Genomic DNA, 11,712 nt, shown 5'->3' with positions numbered 1-11,712 from the left:
TTACCAGGTGTTATTAACGTGCTTACCTGTGAGGCCAGACGCTGGATCGGGTGTTATAAACCAATTTGTGGTCAATTACTTGCATTATAATTAAAGCTAGAGTTGCTAATGATCAACCACAAGTCTCCATACTCTTACTTTTTCTCATTTTTCTCCTACTGTGGGCTTTTACGATTGCTCCACATCAGATTCAACGATCTTGTCTTCTGTAAATGATCGGAAATTATCCTCATAAACCTAATGCAGTAAGTAGGTGCACTTTACGGAAAAAAATTAAGTGTCATACTCACCGCCCAAATGATGCCATATAAGGGGAATTTCAATGCTTCTTCTTTCTAAAAAATGGCATTGAAGACAAAGACGAGAGACTTTACTGGTTCGGAGATTGCGGCTCTGCTGGTTAGAAGCTGTGCAGCAGAATCAAATGATTAGTATAAGCCAAGCACTGAAATAAATCACAGGAGTTGTAAATTACGTGGTTGCACTGCTAAAGGTCGACAGTGGCGTTGGATGTAGGAGTTTGCCCTGAAATCGAAGGATTGACGGTTCAAGCCCCGGCTCCGACTTTTATTTTCGTTGTGTCCTTGGGCAAGACACTTCACCTGCATTGTCTACTGATGGTGGCCAGAGGGTGGCGCCAGTGTACGGCAGCCCCACTTCTGTCAGTGAGCCCCAGGGCAGCTGTGGCTACAATGTAGCTTGCCACCGTGAGTGTGTGTGAATGGGTGAATGACTGAATGTAGTGTAAAACGCTTTGGTCAAGTCTCCTGACTTGAAAAAAGGGGCTCTATAAGTACAGGCCATTTACCATTTGAAGAATTAAAAATAAAATATCGAATAAAAGTATAATTGTCTCTGTAAAATGCCTTGAGATGACATTTTTTGTGAATTGTCGCTATATAAATATACTGAATTGAACTAAGCAGCAAGCTGCTGAAAATAATAATCTATTTTCTATTCCAGATGTCATTTAAATCGTAGCTTGTTCTCACATAGAGCTGTTCTTTCTTTTGACTGAATGACAATAAATTAAACCAGTTTCCCTGGATATTGACTGCAGATGTAGTGACCAATATTTCTATGAATAAAAATCTAATTGATTATTGCAAAGTTGCATAATAAATTATGATTTAGCCGAATAAAATTGAGAATTGCTTCCAAGTAAAAAGAAATGTAGTCATTTAGTAAAAAAACTAGGTTTGGATAAGCCAACTGATTGCGCAAAACTCCCAGGTCAAGTTATCAGCGCTCATAAACACCTGAAAGAAGATTAGAAGAAGAAGAAGATTCTCCTAAATCACTCGCACAAACAATGAGTACGAATGTGTTCGTACAAACAGCGTCTCTATTATAGTTTTTACCTTAAAAGGAATTTTATTCAGCTACTTGGTCACTGTTATAAAACAATCACAGACTACCAGCTTAAGTTTGCTCTTATTAAACATGATAATTTCTACCATAGTATTATTCTGTTTATTAAACTTGCTGGGAATTGGAATTTCTACAAAAAGTTATCAACCTTTGGCTTTGCAAGACACAAAACCTTGCCTCTGTTGGTGTTGACTGTCTGTACCTTGTCTGAACTCCACCTTTCTATAATATAGGAAAATATAGCGGTCAGCTGATAAATTTAGAGTCTTCTCTTGGTTGTTGTTCCCAAGCTTACTAGAAGTATAGGTTAGTGTCGCTGCCTCAGCCCTTTTTCCCAGTGCATGTGCTTGAACCCGGTGTTGCCTGTCTGTTACCTGCCAGGGGGAGTATAAACAGAGGAAATAAATATATGGTTTTACTTTACCAGCAAAGCAACTCCAGATTCTCTGGCTCCACTTCAAATTAAGCATCCTAAAATCCTGTTTAAGCCCTGGCTAAATGATGACACTTAGGCTGCCAGGATGGAGTGTTGCAGAGCTAAAGGTAGTGTCACAGTCTTGGTTTTGTTATGATTATTTTGAGTATTCAGCTTTACTTTGCTCCTTGTTTTAGTGTTTAATTATTATTTTCTTGTTAGTTCCTGTCTTCCTGGTTTTCCATTTGTTGTCCTCTGCTGCCCTCTTGTGTCCTCTTTCCCTTGCTCTGTTTTCTGTTCTGTCCTCACCTGTTTCCAATCCTCTCGTTAGCCCTCTCTTTGTCTCTGTCCCCTTTAAAAGCCTCCCTCTTCAGTTCCTGTTTGCTGGATCCTCGTCTAACGTCTGTCTGTTTACCTCGTCTCTCCCTGGCTCCTAGAGTTTGGTTTCCCCCTGATGTCTCCTTGGTTCTGGTTCGTTGTTATTTTTGTTGGATCTTTGATTCCTGCCTCAGTTCCTGTGAACCTCATTAAACCCACCAAAATTCACCTCTGCCAATGTGGTAATGTGACCTTTTTGCTAAGCTTATTGCATGTATTCTAATTTTGGATTTTCTTTATTTTTGAACTTGTTTGCTTGTTTTCAATTTTGTGTGTTGCATGTTTTTTTTTTGGATTTTGTTTGGAGGCCACATTGCCACTCACACCTGGACACGCCCACAGTAACGGCACAGGTGTTCCCCATCAACCAAGCAGCGTGCCGACTGGGACGCTGATTAAAAAGGCAGCTGTTTGGTTGGAGAGACACACCGGACATGGGAAGGCCGATCATGGAGGGAGCCGGACGGAGCGGGTGAGAGAGAAGCAGCGGGAGAGGTTTGGGGACTGACGGCCGGAGGCACGCCGGAGCGAGGTGCAGAGACGCACGCCGGAGCGAGGTGCAGAGGCCCATCATGGAGCGAGGTGAAGAGGCCCGTCATGGAGCGAGGCGCATGTTGGAGGTGACCTCGCAGGCCAGCTATGCTGGAGAGGCCCACACGCGCAGCGTGCCGGAACGAGGATCCAGCGCTGGGGTGGACGGTGCCCTCCATTGTACCTGCCGAGTGCGCGTCTTTTAACAGACTGGGCCATTGACTCTGCTGCTCTTCATCATCTGTATTTTTATCTTTCTTTTTAATCTTTTTCCTTTTAACTCATCTTTTTATCTTTTTTTTATTGGATTTTAATCGATTAAACTTTTTTAGGCCCTGCTCACAATCGCCGCAGTCTGTTTGGTTTTATGGTTTTTTTTTAAGATGATCGCACCTCTAGGGTGCCACACTGTGACTGGCTGTAGTAAATGAAGCACAGAGATCTACATGAACAAGTACAGACTCAAGCCCATCATCTATAAAGTTCTCCTTCCCATCCTGTTAGACTTTGTTGTCGTCGGACTTGAAGAAAAACCAATAATTAGAGAAGCATAAAATGCGGCTTTAAACTGGTTAACATGAAATTAAAATGTGAAAGGTCCACTTTCCCTCCCAAATTTTTCCTTATTAGACGTTTTAAACTCTAACTGCACTGTCCCTTGTGCAAACTTCAGAAATGGGAACGGAATGTTCTCGGCATCAAAACTGGTTTCTCTGTTTATTTATGTTTGAATTGAGAGAACCTTCACAGCTGAGTGATTTGCTGCTGCTTGTTTGGCTGACTCAGGTTTCAGTCAAACAAACAGACCTGAGTCAACGACGAGGCTAAATCTGGGGAGAGGTTCTGCATTGTTTCTGTTGTCAGACAGAAAGTATAGCAGTTCAGAGGCTTCATACTGGTGCTGTTACTGAGCTGTAGTTCTTGGACCTCCATGTCTTCAGCAGCCATCATGACTTTGTCAGCAGCACACGTCGCCTTTCTTCACCTGCCTGACACAATTACCTGCTACTGAGCTGTTAACTCACAGCTAAGATCTAACCCCTTTCCCTTAATCCCACCGCCATTTGACATGCATCCCATCCTGCTCGCACGTGTCTTAGATCAGCTTTAGCTCCCACGGTGAAGCTCCGGCCTGGGCGGGATGTTCAGTAGATTAAACTCTCCACAGGAAGCAGTCTGCCGACCCACAGACGAGAAACTGAGTTTGGGTCCTTCAGCTCTGATAACTGTTTTACAGTCATGCAGTGTACACCTGCTCTAATGCAGCTTAGTGATGTGAACCAAACATGACAGATTAATCTGTCTTCTTTAGGTGTGAGGGATGTTCTTGGAAACATTTCAAGAGTTGCACAGCATCAGGGTGATCCCGTATTTTATCATTTACTGAATATTATCCAGACTTTCCTGTTTAGGTTTTGGACTGTAGTTGTTTGGCACATGACACAGGCTTGAAGGTTTCTGGTCCTCCAGCAGCTCACAGGTTTCTTTATGGGCTGTTTTAATGAAACTTCCCATCCTATTTCATGAAATATAGTTTTTACTTTTTTAAATTGTACTAGATAATTTTGTTAAACATATTGGCTACAACCTACCTTAGAACTTCAGTAGTTTTTATGTTCTTCCATGATCTCGCCAGAGATTTTGATCAAATTTTTATTCACTTTCTGAAATAAGTACTTGGTAACTTCTTGGCAATGATATTTGTTTTCTACATGAACATGTAACATTCCTGGAGAGAATGTGTTTGTATCTTCTATAGCAGCTGAATCTGTTCCGCGTTGCCCGTGTTATTAACTGCGGAAAAGCACATGGCTAATTTGCATACGCGAACAGGATTATGGCTCCACTTCGCAAAAAACAGAGCATATTTGTGAATAAAGGTTTTGAATTTTAATACTGGAAATGTTGAGCTTTAAAACTCAGGACCCAAAAGCAGAGGCAAGTTGGTGTGGCACCCGAGAGGTGCGATCATCTTAAAAAAACCATAAAACCAAACAGACTGCGGTGATTGTGAGCAGGGCTTTAAAAAGTTTAATCGATTAAAGTCCAATAAAAAAAATAAAGATATAAGTTAAAAGGGAAAAGATTAAAAAGAAAGATAAAAATACAGATGATGAAGAGCAGCAGAGTCAATGGCCCAGTCTGTTAAAAGACGCGCACTTGGCAGGTACAATGGAGGGCACCGTCCACCCCAGCGCTGGATCCTCGTTCCGGCACGCTGCGCGTGTGGGCCTCTCCAGCATAGCTGGCCTGCGAGGTCACCTCCAACACGCGCCTCGCTCCATGACGGGCCCCTTCACCTCGATCCATGACGGGCCTCTTCACCTCGCTCCATGACGGGCCTCTGCACCTCGCTCCGGCGAGCGTCTCTGCACCTCGCTCCGGCGTGCCTCCGGCCGTCAGTCCCCAAACCTCTCCCGCTGCTTCTCTCTCACCCGCTCCGTCCGGCTCCCTCGATGATCGGCCTTCCCATGTCCGGTGTGTCTCTCCAACCCAACAGCTGCCTTTTTAAATCAGCGTCCCAGTCGGCACGCTGCTTGGTTGATGGGGAACACCTGTGCCGTTGCTGTGGGCGTGTCCAGGTGTGAGTGGTAATGTGGCCTCCAACCGTTGCATTTCTGAATTCTCCCGAGTGGTGCCCGACTTTACATGAGTGAATAAAGTGAATGTGATTGGTCGATTATCAAGGGGGATTATTGTGGCGGAAAGTTCGCAAGCTTTTTGATTGTGGCCAGTTTGTAGGAAGCATCTTACTAACCAGTTAGCATCTTAGTGCTAGCAGGTTCCCAATGGGAAATTCCATTGGGACCAAGTAGCACTAAATTGGTGACTTAGAAACGACGCTGTCAAGGAACGCTATGGACAGCGGAAACATGCAAGAGGAGGAGAGTTTAGTGTCGGAGGTCGTGGATGAGTCTCCTCCGTCATCCATTTTTTATTTAGAGGAGGAACGCGGGGATGAAGATGTTGTGAAAGAGGACGCCAGGGCGGCAGAAGCTTGGTTTGGTGTAGAAGGCTTCCAGCCGTACATGTTTGAGCCTTTGCCTCGCAACGCTGCCAGTTCTGTTAGCTCTACGCCTGCCGAAGACACAGACGTCCATCCCCGTGAACACTGGGACGCAACTCAATGGTAAAGGAAAGGATTCTGGTTTCAGCCGTTACGTATATTAGCTGCGACACATGAATCAAGATGCTATGACCGAAAACATTTGATTGACAGATGACCGTCGATATATGATTGGGCGAATTTAGGTGTTCAGGCTGAAGTGAAACTAACTGGCCTGCAGAAGATAACGAAGAAAAACACAGATTTTAAGACAGGATTTTTTTTTAAATAGAAATTTTCTAACTTTTGGGACAATATCATCTGATAAAAAGTACATTTATACATGTTAGGGTTCCAGTTTGTGGGGGTTGGCCTGGAGGCCCTCTTCCTGGTTACCACCCACACCTGCGGCTCGTTTGGTCATTACCAGAGGAGTATATGAGCAGCGGACTGTCACTACCTCGCCGCCAGAGTGTTTGCCAGTATTGGGTATTCTCTGAGTTTAGCTGAGTCTAACCTCAGTTCTAACCCTTTGTCTCCTTTTTGTGATCTCTGGCAGGATCATCACCTGATCCACTGGATAAGCCTGGTCCTTCAAGCCTTGGAATGAATCTATTCGCCTCACTGAGAAAAAGGAAAACATTCACCCAAGCTTGTGACAGTCGGCTCCGCTCCTCCTCTGGACCACTTATTGTGGTCCAGAGGAGGTCCTCCAGCAAAGTAATCTCCAAATCTGGACAACCCCCCAACAAACAGGAACCAAGGATCAACCAAAAACTTTTACAGTGAGTCCATTTCTGGCTATTCTTCTGCATTGGCCTATTTTCCATGGACCTTGAACTCACCACTCTGATCTCCCCCTAGGGTTTCCGGTTCCGGTTCACCCGACCGCTGGTTTCCCCCAAGCTGAGAAACCCATGTTTTGTCTCTCTGAGTACCACTGTTTGTCTCACGGCGTTCCACACCTTGCAATAAACTGTTTAACTTTTAGCCAGCCTCTGAGTTGTTTCTGCATGTGGGCCAACTTTTGAAACCCCTCATGACAATATACATGTTTAAGACAGAATTATTCAACATTTAAATATAACTTCCCTACAACTTTAATTCTTACTTTTACAGATTTTAAGATTCTTCATATAGCTAATAGATCTTCTTTAAGCTCCAGGGTAACTTGTGAAGTTCCATGAGAGCCAGTGCATATATAACAGTTTCAATTTAATAATTCTGGGCCTGTTTTTCCAGTGCTCAGTCCTGTTTCTCATTGCAATGGGCTCAGCTTTTACTGTGACTATCGCTATGTCCTCTCTTTCGTCCTTTTGACATGAAGACTGACAAAGAGCTCATATGCTTAACTGTTTCTTTACCAGAGACAGCCTCCTATGGAACTTCTTTACTTCTTTTGTATGTCTGCATCAGTTATCTTAAACCCCCAGTCGGTCCTGACAGAAGGCCGCTCACACTGAACCTGGTTCTGATGGAGATTCCGTTCCATTAAAAGAGAGTTTTCTCCTCTGGTTGTGTACTGTATGTGCTGGGTATGAGGGATTGGTGCAGAGTCAACCACGGAATGCATGCAAATATGTACTGTCTTTACATGCTGATCATGGAGCAAAGTCAAAGACTCGATACAATTAGCTGAGTTCCCTTAGATAGAAAACGTTTAACTGATCTGACTTTATGATTTGATTTAAATGTCTCTTCACAGACACTTGAGATGACATGTGTTGTGAATTGGCACTATATAAATAAAGTGAATTTATTTGATGGACCTCAGGCACCTGCCAGACAGGAGAGCCTCAAACAGTTTGCCTCCAGGGTGGAAGCAGTTTTCCGCAATCTTCCCTGCTCAGGTGTGTATTTCCTGAAAAGCGGGAAGACTGCAGCCAGTCATCTTCTCAGCCGAGCAAATGGCATTATGGCCTGTCAGCACTAAAATATCAATAAACAGGAGATAGATAATCCAGGTCCAGAAAGTAAAAACCCTGCCTGGTCTTCATCCTGTTGACTTAACCAGGCGATTACACCATCAGGAGATTATTCTGTTTTGTTTAGCTGCAAATGCAAATGTTTGGAACGGATCTCTGCACAGACTTTTTACTGTTGGGACCTGGATTAACCACCTCTGAGACAGCTGATCAGCGCTGTGGCTCAGGGTCGATGAGGAGACGCGGCTCGGTCCAGCTGCTTCATCAGGTTTCTGCTTCTAAAAGAGTTTATTGACATCAGTTGTAGAATAAAGACTTTAGGGGAGGGGTGGACTGGGTACAGCTGGCCAACTCTGAGTAGAGAGGGGAGAAACTCTGGGACTGGAGCTTGATGAATGGGATTGTGACCCATTGACTTGCAAGTCAAGAGAACGTTTTGGGTTCAGCCTTTTAGCTGAGTGTGTACTTTAATGTCCTGAACAAGTCTGCCTTCTCCTCTCCCAACCATAGATGTCTCACTTTAGTTGTAAATAGCTTTAAAACAAACTTGCATGACTTCTTCAGCTTCATTTAACAATCATCTCACAGCTCTTTTCATTTCAGGTGGCATCTGATGAAATGGCTTAAACTATTAAATAAAGAATGACAAGATTATTTCCATGCTGGAGGCCTCAGTGCCTTTCCCCCTTTTACACATGACCTGGACGTTTGGCCACAAACCTTGCCAAGTCCCTGGGGGGGCTGGCATTGTGTGTGTGAGACCAAAGACAGCCTCATGGAGATGACTGCAGCATTTGCTTACTACCGGTTCTCTCTGTGCCCAAGATTAATCCTTTTAGAGCAAAACAGCATCCAACCTTATATGGGAGATGATCAAAAACAACTGTAAACTCACTTATTAATTGAAGGTCTTGCTTTTGACACAGATGGCTCCTGGACATTTGCTTTAGACATGTCCTAACTTTTTTGTTGTTTTTGGCGGAGTATCTGAAAAAACGCTGGAATGTTGGAAGTTTTATTATAGAAGGAAGAGAGGGCATAAGGTTATTTAAGGTACTTTCTCCTACTACAACTAATACATTTTCGTACCACTGGGGGTATTTTCTCCTACTTTTCTGCAATTTTATAGTTTCGCTCTGATCCATTCCTGTAAAGATGACAGAGATCATTTCAAGAGTTTCTACACCAATCATTAAAATATTTCTAATGTGGCCATGTCACGATTCAGAACAGAAGGATCCAGTATTTTTGCAAGATAGACTCAAAAAGCATTTATAAATAGGATAATTTCTGTGACAACAGCTGGTAGGACGTCTGAGGCAGAAAACACAGGTTAGTGACCATGTAAATCTAACCAAGGAAGCTTATGACCATAAGTCAATAACCTGGTTTACAAGTTCAGTCCATAGCCGGAGAAGGAGGTAGGATCCAGCCGGTGGGCTGCCAACAAGATTTGGCGGCAGATTGTTCAAGATGATGCAGCCCTGCAGAACATGCAGGAGTCCAAAGACATGTCAGGCAAGCTGATCAGAACAAGAACAGGCAGGCTCGGAGGTCCAGGAGTCCAAAGACAGTTCAGGCAAACTGTTCAGACAGGAACAGGCAGCGTCGGTGGTTGAGAGGCAGAACAAGTCAGGATTAAGAAATCAAAAACACCAAGGAACTCTTAAAACACCCTCACCACTGGCTAGAGTGAAAAAGAATAATCTGGCGCTGATGAATGGATACAAGTAGCTTAAATAGAGTCAGGAGCAGTTGGATCAGATGAGAGGTAATGAGAAACCGGGCAGAATTCGACAGGTGAACGACACGAGAAATTAAGCCAGAGTCAGTGCCAAGATCATGACAGACAAGTCTAAAATTTTGTATTAAAATATTCTGAAGTATTTTTATTAATCCACTCAGTTAATGATAAACTGCTTATAAAGCTTATTCTATGATTAAGAAACTGGGAATGGGACAAAAACATCCTACTATTGGACGCCTGGAGACATGTTTACAGGAAGAAAGGGACAAAATGACACCATGAAAATCATGGCATTGTGTCCTCTAAACCTGGGGGGTGTTGTAAGGAAAGGTAGTATTACAAACTGGGACAAGATGTAAGGTAGAATTATTTCAGTTCACCTCTAAAAGAAGCATCCTGTTCTTTTTATCTTTGTTCATGTCAAACAGTATGTGCAACTCTGATGCTCGCTGCTTTCACCATGTCCCGCCTCGAATAACATTTGTTCAACACTTTGAACACAGGAATCCTGACAGACACTTTTTTTTTTGAAGCTTTCAGATGCTGCTCTTCACAGCCGGGGGTGTCAGCCTCCATTTCTCATCTTCCTCATTTCAATGTACCTCACAAATGACATCTTAAGTTGCCAAAAAAACAGACTAACTGGAACTTCCAGGGAACAGGAAGAACATGCTTGTTATTTAGAGCATAAACTCACACACACACAAAAAATGTCAGTTAGATGTGATAAGATTTTGAAAGCATTTTTCCGTCTCATATCCCATGGAGAACAAACATATTTATTAGAGGAGAAAAGTAAAGAAAGTGGATGGAGGAACCTTAGATATTCAATCAGTTTCACAAATTCACCCAACTGTGTTTAAATCCATTTGCTTTTGGATACCAATCAAGATAAACTGCACAGTTAACTGCAGCTGCCGCTAAATATATCTTGTGTTACATAATGCACATATGTTGTTTTTGGAGTGATGTTATCATGTACCCCCCCCCCCCCACCCCACCCCCTCTCTGTCTCTCTCATATATTTTCCAGGTGTAGAACCAGACTTCAAGGTTTCAACTGTTATTCTCAATCTCTGCTCTGTTATTTCACCTTCTCATTCGTAAAACTTTTTGCCTCAATCCTTTCCTTTTTTGTGTTTTTACGTCATTATATTGTTTATTTTTTCATACAGGTAAAATATCCAGTTTAGCATTATTTATTTATTTATTTATTTATTTACGTGTTTATTTGAACAGGGACAGTGCACATTAATAAACATTTCTGTAAATGAGCCAGTGTTAGCTAAGTAGCTAATTTTCAACTGTAGTCCCTGGGCAAGGTTTAAAATGTCAACATAATAAAAACAACATCATTAAAAATTAGTGCAAACAATAAAATACATAGGTAGTAATCTACATAAAAGTTGGACATTGATCTGTAAAAAACAAAGACGTTATTATAAATATAAGATTTAAAAAGCATTGATAAAAGTGCATCAGACAGGCAGACAGAAGTTATTGATTATGATTACAGGTTTGATTCTCCTGTAACCATGCTTTTAACATGTTTTTGAAAGTTCTGTATGAGTCAGCATTGCGTATATGAGTTGGAATGGTGTTCCAGGACTGAGCTGCTCGCACTGAGAAGGCTGACTGACCAAATTAGCTTTTTCTCAGTGGGACTGTAAGGTTATTTGAAGAGACAGATCTGGTGAGTCTGCTACTTTGTGTGAAAAAAGCGGTAAGTGGTGGTGGAGCAAAGCCATGTAAAATTTTAAAGACCAGGTTTGCATCATGAAATGTAACTAAATTTTCCCAGTTTAACAGGACATGTTTGTCCAGTATACTACAATGATGAAAACGAAAGCAATATTGAAACATTATTGAAAGCAATAATGCTGCTCTTGTGACGGTATCTGTTGGCTTTCTTTTTGACATCAGAAAGCAATTCTGAGTGCTTTAGTGCCTGAAAGGAAACCTAAAAAATAAGAATACTAAAAGATCCATAGTGTTATTTATATTCCACAACAGAGGGAACTCAATCCTGAATTAGAGTAAAAATACGGGACATTTAGGAAAACTGGACATTAGTTAAAAATGTATAAATAAAACATTTAAAAGCGGGGAGTGGATGCACCATTACCTCCCTACTGATCCTATCACCTTAGTCATCCAGAGGCTCCTCTCTGGTCATCGAGGTTATATAAGAAATAAACAGATTTACAACAGAGACATTTTTTTCCTAAAGTATTTTTAAAAGAATTTCACGTTTCACCGCATTTTCAGCTACTGGTTTTCTAGGTGGTGTCCTTAAAAAG

Source organism: Cyprinodon tularosa, unplaced genomic scaffold (genome assembly GCF_016077235.1).
Source record: "Cyprinodon tularosa strain WSP-4 unplaced genomic scaffold, ASM1607723v1 ctg1023, whole genome shotgun sequence".
NCBI classification, from domain to species: Eukaryota; Metazoa; Chordata; class Actinopteri; order Cyprinodontiformes; family Cyprinodontidae; genus Cyprinodon; species Cyprinodon tularosa.
Note: the sequence above shows the minus strand (reverse complement) of the source record.